At 40.1% G+C, this 19,315-nt stretch overlaps 1 non-coding gene across 1 annotated transcript in view; it reads left to right on the forward strand.

Moving 5' to 3' along the window:
• Positions 1–16,689, forward strand: part of LOC109936373 — a 31,578-nt gene extending 14,889 nt beyond the window's left edge. The window contains exon 2 of the transcript XR_007265420.1: positions 15,020–16,689. This is a non-coding gene — a transcript (uncharacterized LOC109936373). The remainder of the gene's footprint in view (positions 1–15,019) is intronic.
• Positions 16,690–19,315: the final 2,626 nt, after the last annotated feature.

Below are 19,315 nucleotides of genomic sequence, written 5' to 3' on the forward strand. Positions count from 1 at the left end.
TCAATATTAAACCACAAAGCAAATACAAATTGGTATTGTGCCCACTAGAGGCCTAGGATTGTCAAGGAGCACCATATGAATGATGATTGAGGCAGAATGAGGATAATGGGAGAAAGGATTTGGCATTGTGTTGCACTTTTTCCTACTATTAGGCCTCTCTATCAGATATTGAGTACCTAAAAATGAGGACCCCACTTCAACACTGCCACTCTGGAGGAGTGAGAGCTGGTGAACTCAACTCTGAAGTTAACATTTTTTCTACTTTTCATACCTTCCATTAGCTCCTATTTTGAATCTTATGTAGCTCCTCTGCTATCATTTGGCTTCCCTTTGATTTTACACTGGGCACCCTCATTTGTTCTTTTCTCTGTCCTCCCCCTTTGTCAATCCGGTATTTTTCAACCCCTTTCAGTCCCAAAGAAGTCAAATCATACTTGAAACTTTAACTTTGTTTTCTTATCCACAGATGATGCCACAGCTACTAAGTTGTTTTCTTTCCCCAATCTCCAGCATGTGCAGTACTTTTGTAGAGGCCACCACTATTTTTATTTTTTTTTTCATTATTTTTGGTTTGGAATTGTGAGTTGATGGTAAGAATTGAACTCTGAACTTTGAACAACAGATGATTTTAAGAGAATAAAAAATGTTTTCTGTTGGTAACTAACCTCGAAAGATAATACAACTTAGTTGATGATCTAAGGGTACTGTAGGCGAATCGGCATTGAGCGGTTCCTATGCTTAAGGTTTGCAGCCGGTTGGATGTTGAATTGGGCAATCAGGGGAGAATCAGTTCTGATAGGGATTTGGCAAGAGCCAGTGAGATTTTCTGGAGCCTTCCAGAGATTATACTGCTTGGTTTTGGTCTCTTATTAGTTTCTTTCCAGTTACTGAATAGACCAAGGTTCTGAGAAAAGAATCCCAGCCAGTAAGGAGTAAGTAAATATTTCTAGAAGTCTGCCAGATCTGTTTGCATTACCTGGTGACTTTGGGATTCAGGCAATTCTACTAAATGGAATCATAGAATCCCTACAGTGTGGAAGCAGGACATTTGGCCCATTGAGTCCACACTGATATTTCGAAGACCATCACATACAGACCCACCACCCTATCCCTGTAGCCCTGCATTTCCCATGGCTAATCCACATAGCTTGCACATCCCTGGACACTCTTGGCCATTTAGCATGGCCAGTCCACTAATCTGCTCATCTTTGGGTGGGGGGGCGGGGTGCACAAACTGCAGCACCCAGAGGAAAGCTGTGCAGATACAGGGAGAATGTGCAACTCCACATAGACAGTCACCCAAGAGTGGAATTGAACCTAGGTCCCTGGACCTGACCACTGTAACCTCGTGAGCCACCGTGCCACCCATTTCTTGTTATGACGTGGAATGAATTGAATTGGCTAATGACTGGTATCTGTAATGCTGGGGACCACTGGAGGAGGATGAGATGGATCATCCACTTGGCATTTCTGGCTAAAGATTGTGGCGAATGCTTCAGCCTTATATTTTGCCCCGATGTGCTGAGCTCTTGCATCAGTGAGGGTGCGGTTATGTGTGGAGCAAGTGCCACCTCCAGTGATTTATTTAATTGCCCTCCACCATTTATGCCTGGATGTAGCAGGACTGAAGAGCTCAGATCTGGTCTGTTGATTGGTAAGATCACTTAGCTAATGTATGTCACTTGTTATGTATGCTGTTTGGCATACAAGTAGTCCTGTTTGGTCACTTCACCAGGTTGATGCTTCATTTTTAGATATGCCTCATGATGTCCAGGTAAATCTCCTTGCACACTCCATTGAACCAGGGTTGATCCTCTGGCTTGATGACTATTGTTGAGTTGGAGATATGTCAGGCCATGAGGTTGTAGATTGTGCTAGGGTGCTGCTATCAATTGTTGGAAGCCATTTACTGAACTGGCAAATTACAATTCTTTTACTTTTTAATTATCCCTTAACTGTCTGTTTCTGTCTCTTCTGAGTAGGGGTTATAATTGAAGAAGATTGGTCTTTAGATCATGGATGTTAATTAGATTACCTTGTTCACTGTGTGTTCGCTAATGTTAATTATTAATAATTAGTTAATTATTAAGTTATAAACTTAGTGTCCAAAATTTGTTATCCATGAAGTCTAGTTAGGAACAATTTGGCAGTTTGAAGGATCATTGTTTGAATTTCACTGTTGTGAATCCAGTGATAGGCTGATTTATTTTTGCTTGCTATCCCTGTGTCTTTACACTTGGCTTGTACTTGCTATGAAAGCTGAGTCTTCTGACACAGTACAAATTATTACTGTTTAAACACCTCATGGAGCATTCAAGCTGGCTTTAAAATTTGAAATGTCTAATTTTCTTCCTCCTCTTAAGGAAAAGATTCAGGTAGATTGTCAAGGAACGGAGAGCTCTGTCATTTTTTCCTTGATATATTTTGCAACTTTGTCTTCCAACAGCAGCAATGTCCTCAGTTTTTTCTTGCCTACACATTTATCCTGGGCATCTCTAAGCTATGTAATGAACTTTTTCCAATCTCAATTCCTTTGTTTGAACAACAGATAGCTAGCCCTGTTCCTTTTTAAACCATGTTGCTGTTTGTAAGGCAAGATTGGTGGGAGAACAGCGCACACTAGTCAGGCGATATCCTTGACATTGTGTTGAGGTACAAAAAAAAAGGAGCTGAACAACCTCATTCAATGATGTTCTATATTTCAATCAATGAGTAGATTTGCACCAGGGCAATTCTTGACTTCAGTGAGCAGTTGGTAAATATAACGAGTTTGAACTTGGCTGAAAATCAGGGCTTGACCTAAACGTGAGATGTATGAAAAATGGTGATTTCCTTTGGTCAAATTTCAGGAGATCGATTGTTACTTGAGTATAAGTGGTAATTTTTGCTCACAGAAATGATTTTATTAAAGATTACATATGCTAACATTTGTACTAATAGTGCAGAAAATTTCACGTGCCTACAATCTTGGTACATATCAGAAGCATGAACCAGTTTCCTAGAGCAATGTGTCATGGAGTCAGCCACAGAACAGATTATCTTGGATTTGATATTAGGTAATAAAGTAAGTTTTTAATGAGTAAAAGATCCTGAGGAAATAGTGATCATAACATGTTGATAAAATTTAATATTCAGTTTGAGAGAGAGAGGAATTTGGGCCAGAAACAGCTGTGCTTAACTTGACTAAAGGGAATTATGATGAAATAAGGATAGAATTGGCTAAAGTGAACTGGGCGGGATAGATTAGCAAGAATGACAGTAAGCAAGCAGTGGCAGACATTTAAGGAGGTAATTTGTGACTCTCAACAAAAAATATATCGCAGTAAGAAGGAAAGATTCTGAGAGAGGAATAAGCCAATCATTGCTAACCAAAGAAGTTAAGGATAGTATTAAGTTGAAAGAAAAAGCAGAAAAGGAGGCACAAGTTAGTGATAGCCCCAAAGACCGGGATAAATTCAGAATCCAGCAAAGGAGAACTAAAAAGCTAATAAAGATAGCGAAAATAAACCATGAGGACAAATTAATGAGAAATATAAAAACTGACTACCAGAGCTGCTTTAATTAAAAAGGAAGAGAGAAGTTAATGTGAACACAGTTCACTTAGAAAAGTAATCTGATCAGACAGTTATGGGGAACAAAGAAATGGCAGAAGAGTTAAACAAATATTTGTTTATTAGTCTTGACAGTGGAAGATGCTTCAAACACCCCATTAATACTAGGGAATACAAGGGAGGAATTAAGTACTATCACCATCGCTGAAGAAGTAGTATTAGACAAAAAATAGAGAGCCAAAGGCAGTTAAATCCCTGGACATGATGGTTTGCATCCTAGGATCCTAAAAGAGGTAGCTGAAGAGATAATGAATGCATTCCTTGTAATTTTTCAAAAATCCTCAAATTCTGGAGAGGTACTGGAGGATTATAAAACTGCCAATGTGACACCCTGATTCAAAAAGGGTGGGAGGCACAAAGCAGGTAACTGTAGGCCAATTAGCCTAAAATCCATTGCTTCTTAAAAAAAAATTAGAATCAGTTATTAAGGAAGTAATAGTAGAATATTTGGAAAATCATGATCTAATCAAGCAGAGTTAGCATGGCTTCATGAAAAGGAAATCATGTCTGAGTAATTTGTTAGAGTTTTTCGAGGAAGTCTCAACCAGAGTGGATGGATGGGAACCAGTAGATGTGTTGCATTTGGACTTCCAGAAGGCATTCAAAAAGGTACCTCGCAAGAGATTAACTCATAAAACCCAATGGTAGTAGTATATTGGCATGGATAGAGAATTGGCTAATGGGCACAAACCAGTGAGTTGTGATGAAGGTTTATTTTTCAGGTTGGCAACCTGTGACCAGTGGGATCAGCACTGGGACTGCAACTATTTACGATATATATTAATGACTTGGGGAAAGGAAGTAAATGAACTGTAGCCAAATTTTGCAGATGAAAACACAAAAGCAGAAGGGAAGGCAGGTTACGAGGATACGGTTTAGAAATATTGAGAAGTTAAGTAAATGGGTAAAAGGTTAGCAAATGAAGTATAATGTGGTAAAGTGTGAAGTTGTTCATTTTGGGAGGGAGAACAAAAGAACAGTGTTTTTTAAATGGAGAAAAACTGCAGAAAGCTGCAACGTGGGGGTAGTTGTGCATGAAACACAGAACTAGCATACAGGTGCAGCGAGTAATCAGAAAGGCAAGTGGTATGTTGGCTCATATTTCAATGGGGTTTGAGTACAAGAGTAGGGACATCTTACTGCAACTGTACAAGGTGCAGATGAGAGTATATCTGAAGTATTGCGAAGTTTTGATCCCCTTATTTATGAAAAGATATCATTTTAGTGGAGGTAGTTCAGAGAATGTTTGCATGGATGATTTCCAGTATGAAGGGATTGTCTTATGAGCAAAGGTTAAATAAGTTGGGACTCTACTCACTGGGGTTTAGAATAATGAGAGGTGATGGAGTTGAAACATACAGGATTCTTAAGGGGCTTGACCGGGTAAATGCTGAGGGTGTTTCTTATGAGTGAGTCTAGGATCAGAGGGCATGGTCTCAGAAATAAAGGGTATCAACCTAAGACTGAGATGAGGAGGAATTTGAGGGTTGAGAGCCTTTGGAACTCCTTGCCATAGAGAGCTGTGAGGGCAGAGTCCTTATGTGTATTTAAGGCTGACATAGATTCTTGATCAGGAAGAAAATCAAGGTAGTGGGGAAAGGGCAGGAAAATAAACGTGTGTGTAATCAGCCATGTTCCTATTGAATGACAGAGCAGGCTCAAGGGGCCAAAACAGTCTACTCCTGTTCCTAATTTTTATGGAAGTTCCATGGTTACGGAAGTTGAACCTGCCCAGTTTACGATGTTTTAGTCATACAAAATTTGTGTTTTAATGCTTTACCGGGGATATAATGTCAGGAATCAGCAATGAGGAAGGAAGTTTGAGGTGATTTTTGAGGACTGAAGATGTCAGGAAATTGACTGACTGACGAGAAAGTTTGCAGTTTGGGACCTGATGGTTTGAAATGGGCTAACAACAGATCTTTCATCCCACTGATCTCCAATCATGTTTCCCAGTCTCCCAGCTCACAATTTTGCTATTTGCTAAAATAACTACCATTGCTTGATAATCTGAAGCCCCATCCCAATATTACCAGATACTGGGCCCAATTGCCAGTGCTTTGAGATATTTTAACCAACCTGTTCAGACATAAGTTTCGACACCCCTACGGAGCAGGTGGGACTTGAATGCAGGCCTTCTGACCCAGAGGTGGGGACCCCGGTGTTCTCTGATCCTATGGCTGTCCCAATAGCCCTGTGCCTGTTAATGCTACTTTGCAAAACGATCCTCTCCTAAAGTCTCCAACTAATGGTGAAATTGTGAGGTTAACCTCTACGTAGTATAACATTTGTCGCAGCTTTACGTCCTTTTTTTTATTTTATTCTTTATCAATATCCAAGTAGAGTCGCTGGTTGCACAAAATTATTTCCTTTCTGTCATGACACGCACTTGGTCTCACCCTCTTGGTCAAAATTATAGGCACACTAGTTCCATTGCTTGAATCAAATACAAACAATTCTAATGCGAGTTTTTTTTCTGCAAGATAGTTGCTTAGAATAAACAGAAGTTCTCCCACCAACAGAAGACAATGAATTAATAGAATGCAAGCAATCAGGATCCTGTATCTCTTAGATGTTGATTGATAATAACTGGGTTAGTGGGAGGGAAGAGAAGAGAAGGAAATGAAAGTCAGACAATTCATCTTGGACTGTATCCTACAACCAGAAGAGCTGTTATTCCTATGTGGTTTCTTCACCAAATAATTGAACTCTTATTCACCACAGTCAGTGTTTACTTAAGATGATAATTAAACTATACGAGTTAAAAGCAAGATAATCTGTATTACAGGGCATAGCACTGAGGTCCTTTTCATATAATTCATTTTAGAACATGACGCACCATGAAGAACCATGCAGTACACCTCTTGAGACAACATGCACGTGTCATTCTTCACGGTGGGAGACACGAGTAATATGCCAAAAATTCAAGAGAGTCGGGGGGCAGAGGTGAGTATGGTGGCCATCACCAAGGAGAAGATGCTAGAAAAACTGAAAGGTCTGAAGGTGGATAAATCACCTGGATCAGATGGACTACACCCCTGATTTCTGAAGGAGATAGCTGAAGAGATAGTGGAGGCATTACATGTGATCTTTCAGGAATCACTGGAGTAAGGGAGGGTCCCAGAGGATTAGAAAATTGCTGATGTACACCCCACCCCACCCCTCCCTATTTAAAAAGGGAGTGAGACAAAATTCAGGAAATTATAGGCTGATTAGCCCGACCTCAGTTGTTGATAAAATTATGAAGTCCATTGTGAAGGATGAGATTTCTGAATACTTGGAAGTGTATGGTAAAATAGGGCAAAGTCAGCATGGTTTCATCAAGGGGAGATCATGCCTGACAAGTCTGTTAGAATTCTTTGAGGAGATAACGAGCAAAGAGCCAATGGATGTTATATACTTGGACTAAGAAGGCCTTTGACAAGGTGCTGCATAGGAGGTTGTTGACTAAGATAACGGTCCATGGTGTTAGAGGCAAGGTACTAGCCTGGATGGAAGATTGGCAGCCTGGCAGAAAGCAGAGAGTGGGGACAAAAGGGTCTTTTCTCAGGATGGCAGCTAGTGAAGTGATATTCTGCACAGATCAGTATTGAGACCACAAATTTTCATTTTGTACCTTTAATGATCTAGATGAAGGAACTGAAGGCCTTCTGGGTAAGTCTGCAGATGATACAAAGATAGGTGGAGGGAAAGGTAGTATTGTGGAAGTGGGGAGGCTGCAGAAGGATTTAGACAGCTTAGGAGAGTGGACAAAGAAGTAGCAGATGAAACACAACGTGGGAAAATGTGAGGTCATGTTCTTTTGTATGAAAATTAGAGGCATAGGCTATTTTCTAAATGGGGAGAAAATTCAGAAATCTGAAGTGCAAAGGAAACTTGGGAATTCTACTTCAGGACTTTCTTAAGGTAAGCTTGCAGGTTGAGTCAACAGTTAGGAAGGCAAATACAATCTTGGCTTTTATTTCGAGAGGACTAGAATAGAAAAGAGGGATGCACTTCTGAGACTTTGTAAGGCTCTGGTCAGGCCACATTTAGAGTATTGAGTAAATTAGGGGAGGCATAGTGGTGTTATCACTGGACTGTTCAGTGGGACAGGTTCAAATCCAGCCATGGTAGAATTTGAATTCAATAAATATCAGGAATTAAGAGTCTAATGATGACTGTGAATCCATTGTCGGCAAAAACCCATCTGGCTCACTAACGCCCTTTAGGGAGGGAAACTGCCATCCTGGTGTGGTCTGGCCTACATGTGACTCCAGACCCAAAGCAATGTTGTTGATTCTTAACTGCTCTCTGGGTAATTTGGCAATAAATGCTGGCATACCCAGCGATGCCCACATCCCATGAATGAATTTTAAAAAATAATTTTGGGCCCCATACCTCAGGAAGGATGAACTGGCCCTGGAGCAAGTTAGAGAAAGTTCATGAGAATAATCCTAGGAATGACAAGCTTAACATTTGAGGAATGTTTGAAGACTGAGTCTATACTCAATGGAATTTTGAAGGATGAGAAGGGATCTAATTGAAACTTAGAGAACACTGGCCTGGACAGCGTGGATGTTGGAAAGATGTTGGTAGGAGAGACTAGGACCCGAGTGCACAGCTTTAGAGTAAAAGGATGACCCTTCAGAACAGAAATAAGGAGAGACGTCTTCAGCCAGAGGGTGGTGAATCTATGGAATTCATTGCCACAGAGGGAGACCAGGACTTTGGGTATGTTTAAGATAGAGACAGTTAGGTTCTTGATTATCAAAGGGATCAAACTTTACAGGGAGAAGGCATGATTGAATGGCAGAGCAAACTCGTTGGTCCAAATGGCCTAATTTCTGCTCCTATGTCTTATGGTCTTGTGTAGATGTTGATTTTCATTGCACACATCTTGACATTTAAGTAACATTTCTGGTCAAGTGACTTAGCAGCTTTAACACTACTGCTAAAAACCACCCTGTATTGTGCGGACATGATGGAGACTGAGCATTTAGCTTTTTCCCACTATTATTCAACCTACTTTGCCACGACAAAATGCAAGGGCTTAATTGAAGCCGTATGTTCAGCTGTGTCTGTTGATTCTCTAGTTTCCCCAGCCACCCTGACCCAGTCCCGAACTCTTTCCTATTTTCACTCTTATTTGCTTTAATTTCCCTTTGCGTTTATCTTGTGTATGAAACCCACCTCTTTCTCCTTCCAATTTTGAGTTCATGAAACTGTGCAACATTGGTTAGGTTAATGTTTGCTGATCCCTAATTGCTCTGGAAGATTGTGTTCAACAACCTTCATGAACTGCTGCAGTCCTTGGAGTGTGGAGATATCCGTTATGCTGCTGGAAGGGAGTTCCAGAAATTTGACCCAGTGACAATGAAAGAATGGTGATATAGTTCCAAGTCAGGATGGTGTGTGAATTGAAGCAGAACTTGCAATTAATAGTGTTCCCATATATCTGCTGCTGTCATCCTTGATTGGGATGGTGCTGGCTAATGAATCTCAGTGAGCTTGTGCAGTGCATCTTGCACATCATTGCTGCTTCTGTGTATCGGTTGTGAAGGGACTTAATGTTGAAGGAAGTGGATGGGGTGCCACATCAATCATGTAGAATGCTTTGACCTGGATTGTGTTGAAGTTCTTGTGTTGTTGGAGCTGCACTCATCCAGGCAAGTGGAAATTATTCCATCACACTCTTGACATGTGCTTTGTAAATGGTGGACATTAGGGAAACAGGAAGTGAGTTATTCATTACATAATTCCTAGCTTCTGACTGGTTTTTGTGCTGCAGTATTTGTATGGCTGGTTCAGTTTGGTTTCTGGTCAATGGCAACCCCCAGGACGTTGACAGTCAGGCATTCAGCAGTAGTAATGCTGTTGAATGTCAATGGGCAATGGTTAGATTCTGTGTTGTTGAAGATGATCATTGCCTGGCACTTCTGTGGCATGAATACTAACTGCCACTTATTAGCTCAACCCTGGGTGTCGTCCACGGCTTGCTGCATATGGAACCAGACACTGCTTCAGGTGTCTGAGTCATCATGAATAGTGCTAAACATTGTGCAACCATCAGCAAACATCCCATTTCTGATCTGGTGGAGGAAAGGTCGTTATTGAACTAGATGAAGGTAGGTCTTAGGACACTATCTTGATGAACTACTGCTATGATTTCCTGAACTGAGATGGTTGCCCTCCAACTGTAACTATCTTCCTTTATGATAGATGTGATTCCAACTAATCAACCCTTGATTCCTACTGACTTCAGTTGTACTCATTGATACTGTATTCAGTCAAATGCTGCTCAGATCTTGTACACCTATGATTTCTTAGAGATTTGTTGCTCTATCTCTTTCTCTCACAATTCACAACATTGAATACCTGAATAGTGTGATCATGTCCTTTTTTGTTCTACAACTTTAACCAACAACTTTTGTTCTTGCCTGTTCAAGGATATCCTCTCTTTCCAACATTACCATGTCTTCCTTACTGCTGTTAAACTTGCCTTTTTCTTTCCCTATCTTCTGTGAACTCTTTGTATGTGTGAGTAATAAACTCTCAGCCCTCACCATTATGAAGCCACATTTTTATTATTGCCACTCTGTCATACTTTCACAGGGATAATTGAGTTTGTAGCTCACAAATCTTATTCCCCACATTTGGTTCGGTTGGTGCACTGGTGCAGAGGTGATGGGGTGAATGGCCTTGTTTTGACCATTACACTTCTGTGATAAACATGTGTTATAAACATACCTTTTGTATTCCTGTAATCCGCTACAAGTCTGCTAATAAATAAAATGGTACTATTTCCTTTTCTACTACTATGCAGTCCACTAAGTTCTATGTGCTATACTAGGAGGCATGGTGGTCAGTGGTTAACTCTGCTGCTTCACATCACCCAAGGACCCGGGTTTGATTCCAGCCTTGGGTGACCATCGGTGTGGAGTTTGCACGTTTTCCCAGTGTGGGTTTGTGTGGGTTTCCTCCCACCGTCCAAAGATGTGCAGGCTAGGTAGATTGGCCATGTTAAATTACCCAGTAGTGTCCAGGGATGTTCAGGCTAGGTGGTAAATGTGGGATTACGGGCATAGGGTAGGGGCCAGGGTCTAGGTGGGATGCTTTTCAAAGGATCAGTGCTGACACGACAGACTGAATGGCCTCTCTGCATTGTAGGGATTCTATGGTTGTGTATTCTTTCTATTTCTATATAATGGGTTTACAGTCACTTCAGTTATTTTAGTTTTTGCAAGCATGATCAGGTAGTGGTGGTAAGACCTTTTGCTTCAGGTCATTATTGTAACAAATCAACTGCTTCACTAATCAGGAAGCATTCTATGGTCAAAAATTTACATTGTTGCCACTGGATGCTGAACCTGTGCCAAGGTTGTGAGGGTAATGTCATTATGACAACCCAAGAAAAGTGAAATAGTGATTATGATGCAGGAAATTTGGTAGTGTTCTGCATCTAGTATGTACTTGTTTGTCCAGCATCACCGATGTTATTAAAAAATTGACAGTCACTTAATGCATTTAACCTAGAGCCTGAAAGTTATAAGCATTTCTAATTTGTGCCATTTCTTCAATAATCAATGACTTAAGGCTAATTTTCTGACCTTAAAGGAACATAGCTTCATCTTACACAGTGTTTTCTTGCATTACTATTATCAGATATGAGCCTCCTTTCATTAAACTGATCATCATTTGATATGGGCAAAGACCTCTGCATTTCCACGTTTGTGTGTAATCTGTACTGCATAAAATTCAATACAAAATAACCCATTTCACTCTAGTAATGACATAAAAAGTTGAGAGAATAGGTATTGAGGACTGCAGAAATCCGCAGCTGGTGAGTTATGTAGCGGAAGAATAGAGATTAACTAACTCTGGCAGGAGTACCAAAATCTCTGTTCGATATTAAGTTAATTGCAAATTGCTTAATTAAAACAAAAGATTGATGCCAAAAACAAACTGAACTTGGAGAGTTCAGTACATAATTGCAATGGAATTCAAACTTCATGATTTGAACTGGAAGAAAAGCACAATTATGGAAGTGTCACAAAAACAAATTGCTGGAGAAACTCAGCAGGTCTGGTAGCATCTGTGAGAAGAAAGCAGAGTTGATGTTTCAAGTCCAGTGACTCTTCATCAGAACCGTTAGCAGGTAGGAAAAAGTGGTATTTATGTTGAAGCTAAAGTTTGTGGTGAGGGGGAGAAGAGTTAGTCGAAGATGGAGGTGAGAGAGATATATGAAAGGGGTAGATAAATGAGATTATGGATAGCAGGCCAAGACACAGGAAAAGCCAAATAAATGATAGTAAGATTTAAGAGTAGGATAAAATGGGTGAGCTCTACATATAATGTGAAAATGGGTCTGGGAGTATGTGAGAATGGGTGACTATGCTAAAAAACAACCCATGTCATAACATGACTGGGTATGGGATGGGTAAAATAAACTTGGAAGGATGGGCTTGGGCTCTAAAGTTATTGAACTTTGTGTTGAGTCCTAGAGACTGAAGGATCCCCAAGCAGAAAATCAGATGTTGTTCTTCAAGCTTGCACTGAGGCTTGCTGGAATACTGCAGCAGGCCTGCAACAGAAATGCTGGCGTGGGAACAGGATGGTGTGTTGAAGTGGCAGGCAACTGGAAGCTCAGGGTCATTTTTGCAGACAGCATGTAGGTGTTCCGCAAACCTGCGTTCTGCCCCCCAGTGAAAAGGAGACCACACTGAACAGTGAATACAGTAGACTAGATTGAATGAAGTATAGGTAAGTTGCTGCTTCACCTGGAAGGTACATGTAGGGCCTTAGATTATTAGGAGGCAGCAGGTAAATGGCCAGCTGTTACACCTTCTGTGATTGCACTGGAAGATGCGTGGGGGCAAGAGAAGATGGAGGAAGAGTGAACCAAGGTGTCCTGAAGGGAATGGCCCCTGCGAAATGCTGACACGGGAGGGGAGGGGAGGGGAAGGGGAAGGGAAGATCTGTCTAGTCATGGCATCTCATTGGAGGTGACAAATTGTGGCTTACAGTCCTTTGGATTGCACATCCATGGTGAAGAGGACGTGGCTACTACCTGCGAACTGGAAATTTTGAAACCAATGTAAAACGCCAGAAGAATCGCGGATATAAGCGAGAAGGGATTGGATAGGGGGAGAAACAATTTCAGTTGAGGTAGAAAGAAATAAGTGCCTGTTCCTGCCCAACAGAAGAAACAATAGGTCTGTCCAGGCAGTCCTGTTTGTAGATTTTAGGGAGAAGGTAGAAGTGGGTTGTACGCGAGTTGGGAGGCCATTAACAGGGAGATCCCAGATGAAATAAGGTTGGTGACAGTCAAGAACACAATAGCCTGATGCTCAATGGTAAGGTCATGGACCAGGGTGAGATAGGAGGAGGTGTCTGAGAGCTGGTGCTCAGCCTCCACCATGTAGAAGTCAGTATGCCAGACAGAAGCAACATCCTTGTTGGAAGGCTTGATTACAGATTCAGGATTGAATCTGAGAGCATGGAGTGCAGACAGCTCAGAGGGTGATAAGTTTAAATGTGTGAGGGGTGCAGGGAGGTTAAGGCAACCGATGGGAACAGTCAACGTGTCAATGAACAAGTCAAGTGCAAGTAAATGGCCAGAAGGAGGGGTCCAGGCAGCAGGAGAGTGCTAGAGGCAGTGAAAACATCTATCTGATGCGGAGAGTTCACCTATCCAAAGAAGTTTCTGTTTCGGATCGCCAGCATCCGCAGTTCTTCGGTTTATATTTTGGAAATATCAGTTTAATGCAGGGTAAACCAGTTGATAGTGTTAATTTACTAAGAGTGACTATTGCAACAGCATAATAACTTTAGCAGAAAGCACCTTAAAATACTCACACAATGCCGGTAAATGTACTTGTCTTAGTTAATGGATCTGCTACCATGCGTTATCCAAAGATGTAAATAACTCAATAAACAAGTATCTTCCTGTTTTAGCAACAAACAGAAAAATATGAAGGTGTTTACGGAAATGTCATAACAGGCCAAGTAGACCAACAATGATGTCATTTCATGTCTTGGAAACCAGCAGCAGTAAAGGGTATGTGCTTTGGTGGCGTATGATAACTGGTGCTCTCCAAAGATCTGTACTGGGGCTTTGTCTTTCAGTCTGGTTACATGTTTAGTAATGACTTGGATGAAGGAGTAAATTAAGCTTGTATATGACACAAGTTTGTGATGCACAGCAAGTGGTGAAGTTGGGAGCACAAAGTCACTTAGAGACATAGATTAAATGAGTGGGCAACTGTGTGGCTTTCAAGACTGAGTTTATAGGTTTTTGTTGGTTAAGGACATCAAGTCAAAGTCAAGTAAACAATCTGGAAGTATAGGTCAGCCATGAGGGCTGAATGAGCTATGTTTCTATTTCTCTTGTTTTAAAACTAATCAAGTATGTAATTAGCCAATAAATGCTGGTCTGCCAAGCAATACCCACATGGCATGCAAGCGGAGAAAAAAAGTTGGATTCTCAATATGTAACTATTGGGTACTTTATTGGACATCAATAGTTTAATGAATTCAAGAGTGTTTTAAATTTTCCATCAGTGATATTACACACCCTGGGGTATAAAATAGAAATTTGTATTAATAGCATTGAAAAATTAGGTAATTTAACGCTGACGAGGCTTTCTGCAAAATTCAGCATACTTTGCTTTGTCCAACTATTTGCTTAATATTTTGGATTCAGAAAGCTAATGAACTTACATTTAAGTAGCACCTTTCAGCAGGACATTCCAACTCACCACTACAAATGAATCAGTTTTGAAGTTTAGTCATTGTTGTAATTTAGAGAATTGAGACAGGTCATTTTCACCCAATAAGATTCCAAAATTAGCACTGAAACAGATAACCAAGGTAATCTATGGTATTGGTTAAGCAATAAGTATTGGCTTGAGAGTGTCTTGAGTTCTGTGCTTGATCTGAAAGCTAGTACTTTGGTACTGCATTGAAAATATCAACCTGGATTATTTACTCGAGTATTTAGGTTGAGGCGTGAATTGACAACCCAGATTTTTGCAAGAGTGACGTGACTGAGCAACATTTGAGTGGTACCTCCTAAGTCAAGAGGCTTAAGGAAGTAATTTTTATAAAATTGAAATTATGTTTAATTTTTTTTTTAAGTTTGTCCTGACCTTAACTATTGTTCCCGCTAATTTTCCTTTGCTGCACCCAGTCAGTTATTGTTTAATATGGTTTCTTTGAAACTGTCACACCATGTGTGCATTTTAAAGGGACCATCACTTTATATACAGCCTGTTTGTCCCCTGCATGGTATGCTGTGCATTACTGTGTGATCATGCACTAACACAGCCTAGAGGAAATATTTATCATTAAGACTTGACTAACATAATGCTATTTTAATAGTACGTTATTCCTTTAATTTTCTCTTTTTTTTTTAAAATCTCTTTCAGCATTGACAAGATAACCAAGGTATCTTCTCCTGTGCTGGTAATTCATGGCACCGCAGATGAGGTGATTGATTTTTCCCATGGCCTTGCAATGTATGAGCAATGTCCAAGAGCAGTGGAACCTCTCTGGGTCGAGGGAGCAGGACACAATGACATTGAGCTTTATGCGCAGTATGTGGAAAGACTGAAACAATTCATAGATCACGAGATATCCATCTCCTGAAAACTATTGTAAGGATGTTTTCTTGACAAATGTGAATGGAAGAACTGATCTGTGAAGTAATTTGCACATGGTTTAACTGGATAACGAATTTTCAACAATACAGAAGCTACCAACTTTCAGGCTGAATTATTTGAAACACTGAACAAAATCTTTTTTTAACACCAGGAAAATTCATGTGATTTATACACCTTGCACATGAAATAATGTTCAACTACTGTAACTTTCAAACAGTTTTTGAAGGTTATTAATCCTGTCATTCTACCTTGTTTGTTCCATTCCTTGACTCATCAGAGGTATAGAATTTTGTTTTAATATTTGCCACAATTATCCTTTTTTGAGTTTTGTTTGCAACTAACTCATAAACTGGATTCTTTTTGATACAGTATAACAGCATGACATGTCATACGGTTGTGACTTTGTAGATGAAACGGCCCTTCATTGAAGGACCAACCCAACATGAAGAATGTGATTGAAATGTTTGTCACATTCTTAATATTTCTAACATTGCCTCAAAGTACTGTTCAGTATTTGTAAAACTCAGTGAGTTTGGAAAGAAATGTTCCACTTATTTGCTAAAGAATGCAGTTCTTTTGTAAATGTTCTTAATATTCCAATATGCGTGGAGGTTTTTTCCATGTTAAAAATGTGAAACAATACCTCAAGTATATCCCCGATGGTGCAGAATATGGCATGTAGCCGTAAACAATTTTTTGCCAATGTGTAAATTTATGAACTATTTTGACTGTTTTAAAGTTTCAATGTATATTGTTTTTCAGGGTAGGTAATATAATACTTTTCAATTGCAATTCTTAAAGTAACTGTTATATCTTAAATTGCAGTGTTTGTATATGGTGTCTTTCAAGGTTATGGAAACATTTTTTGTTTCAAAAAAGTGTTGAGAATAGATGTGATAACTGCCTAATTTGTATGCTTTAATCTGTGAAATGTGTTTTGTTTGTGGATGTAACTATTTTTATTCTTGATTACTTAAAATTCAATTTCTTAGAAAATGTGTTACCATTTAAATTTCATAAATTTACACATCTGTATTTTCTACAGGAACAGATGTAATTTACCAATTTTAGTTGCAATAACCAGCGATTTGAGGTTATGATTTTGACACTGGAATTACATTGAAATGTACATAAATAATGCAAGACATGAGGAATACCATAACCAGACAAACAAATCAAAGCCTTAAATGTACTGTAAGCCTCTGCTGTATATTTGGTTTCAGTAGTTCATTGTTGCTTACCTGCAACTTACAACAATGAGTAGTAATGGAATGAAGGATGCATGGAATTTAGGTTGAGAATTTAAATTAGAACTGTTTGTGTATAGTAAAAAGCAAGAAGAAACAATATCGCACAATTGCAGAATGTCATGTGGTATGATCAGTCAAAAAATGTGACTTTAAAATTTAATTAAACATTGAATATATTGTGGAAAATTGTCTTTTTTTAAATTGTACAGCTCTTTCTTCAGTTTCTTTCTTTTCTTAAGAAAATTGGGTTAATTTACATGTGTAATTTTTCATTTTACCTTTGAACTCTGATTTATCCAAGGGTAGAGAAGTAGCTCGGGGAAAGAATTGCACGGTTATTGGGAAAGAGCAGGGATTCTTTTCAAGAGCTAGTACAATTGTAATGGGCTGAATAGCTTTCTGTACGGTAAGGTGATTCTCCAGTTCTTGCGCAAAGGCAGGTCTTTGATTACTCACCGCCTGATGACAAAGTACTGAGATTTTGTTTTTTACTCCAGTTTGGGTATAGAGACAGGTCTCATGTCTGCTTTGAACAGAACCTCATGCTGTTGGTGGTAAACTGATCCACGTTCTAGCTAACTGGCTGCTTTTATAATGATTTTAAATGTCAGAGATTTTAGTTAATGAGCTATTTTCAAATGCTCCTGGAATGCTCTTCTCCAGTTTGCAAAAGTGATGGGGGTTGGGGGGTGTTGGGAGGAAAATAGATCTGCCTCCCCACAGTTCCACTTGATCCTATGGTACATTCAATAAAGGGGCAAGCCAAGGTAATTACTCAGGATAGGGTTGATAGAACCATCATTTCCTCTGCGTTTTCCTATTCCAATCCCTTAAAATGTTGGAAGAGCACCCATTTCAAAGACAAAACCCTTGTGCTCAGCCCCACTTCAAGAAGAAGGATTCAAACAGGGCAGTCAGCAAAGGCCAGAAGATCAAAGGAGATGAATTATTTTCTTCTTAGACCAGGATCTTTGGAGGCTTTTTGGCTGCTATTTTTGCCAGTGCTGACCCTTTCCCACAGTCATTTCTCATGGAGTATTTGTCTAGACTTAAAATCTGAATCCAGAAGTGTGGATTGAAAATTGACCCCTAAATGCGAAGTTTCAAGTACTGCAAGTACAGGAAAACCAGTCTTCAGTGAGTCTGAATTGAAGTTTCACAAAGTTACAGATCACTCTAACATTCCCTCTTGGAGTGGGCTGCTCACTGTTAAATCTGGGTGACCTGAAAACAGCTTATTCATACCTGTGTTCTTTGTCAAACTGGAAGAGTTCAGGGATCTGATAGATTGTTCATTAAATCAGGCAAGTCCAAGTTCTCAAAGTTGAACTACTATATTGGCTGATGCTGATATGATCCAGTAATCCACTACTTGAATAACAAAATCCCAATCAGTGTGTCCATGTACTCAGTGTTTACACACTGAATCCAGAACAGCTCATATCTCATGAATCCATTACTCTGTCCTTGTGTATAATTCACAATCTTCTAGGATTATAATATTATACAAACTAGAAGTAATGAACCGAACTTGTCTGTTAACCGGAATTGATGTGTATTAGCTGTGGTCTTTCTGGTTATCCCCATGGATTGTCTTTTGATGTGAAACGTTTTAAGTCAACAGTCAAATAAAATGGTGCTGTCCTAATGCCTTTGGTAGAAAATGAATAATGACTTGTAACATTTTAATTTCCTTTCCTTACTGCTCTTCAGATTTGAATACAGCCAGAAATTACATAGTCATCCTTCAAAGCATATTATCCAGTCATCAAGTGATCCTGATTCAGATTTCTCTCAGTACAGCTGTCCCCTGCCTTACATTACATATCCAGCCAGTCAGAAATCTTTCATTTGAAATTTTAATTTCCCTTTCAGAAGTTTCAGCATAATGAGTTTAAATGGTTTAAGGCATCTATCAAAGTAGAGGAATAATGCCATTATCCCTTCGTGCAATTTCAAGGCTGGGGTTTTTGTTTAAAATGTTTGGTGAGATTCACCAATTGGCACAAGTAATCACTGTCTTTGATGGAATTGTAAAGCAGCTGATTGTCTAAAGCAGGTAAAGCCAAGTTAGTGATAACAAAGTATGGAGCTGGAGGAACACAGCAGGCCAGGCAGCATCAGAGGAACAAGAAAGCTGATGTTTTGGTTGGGACCCTTCTTCAGAAATGCGGAGAGGGAAGGGAGCTCAGACATAGAGAGAGGAGGGGTGCAACTAGGGAAGGTAGATGGGATGGTGATAGGTGAGTGCATGTAGGCAGTGGTCAGGATTGGTCAGTGAGGTGGGAGAGAAGATGGACAGGTCGTGGGATGAGGCTAGGGGTGGGGATATTTTGAAACTGGTAAAATCCACATTCAGGCCATTGGGCTGTAGGCTCCCAGGCGGAATATGAGGTGCTGCTCCTCCAGTTTCCAGGTGGCGTCATTGTGACACTGGAGGAGGCCTAGGATGGACATGTCACCCAGGGAGTGGGAGGGGGAGTTAAAATGTTTCGCAACTGGAAGGTGGTGGTGTTTGTCGCGTACAGAGCGCAGATGCTCTGTAAAACAGTCTCCACTTGGCCTCACCAATGTAGAGGAGGTCACATCCAGTGCAGCGGATGCAGTGGACCAAGTTGACGGATGTGCAGGTGAACCCATGTCTGATGTCAAAGGTTGGCCTAGTTAGTGTTTTGATGAGAATTGCAGTCATAGAGGTCTGCAGCACAGTAAAAGACTCATCAAGTCTATGCCATTCAAAAACAAGCACGCAGTTATTCTAATCACATTTTCTGGCACTTGGTCTATAGCCCTGCACACCTTGACTCTGCAA

This window comes from Rhincodon typus, chromosome 33 (assembly GCF_021869965.1).
Source record: "Rhincodon typus isolate 14 chromosome 33, sRhiTyp1.1, whole genome shotgun sequence".
Taxonomy (NCBI): Eukaryota; Metazoa; Chordata; class Chondrichthyes; order Orectolobiformes; family Rhincodontidae; genus Rhincodon; species Rhincodon typus.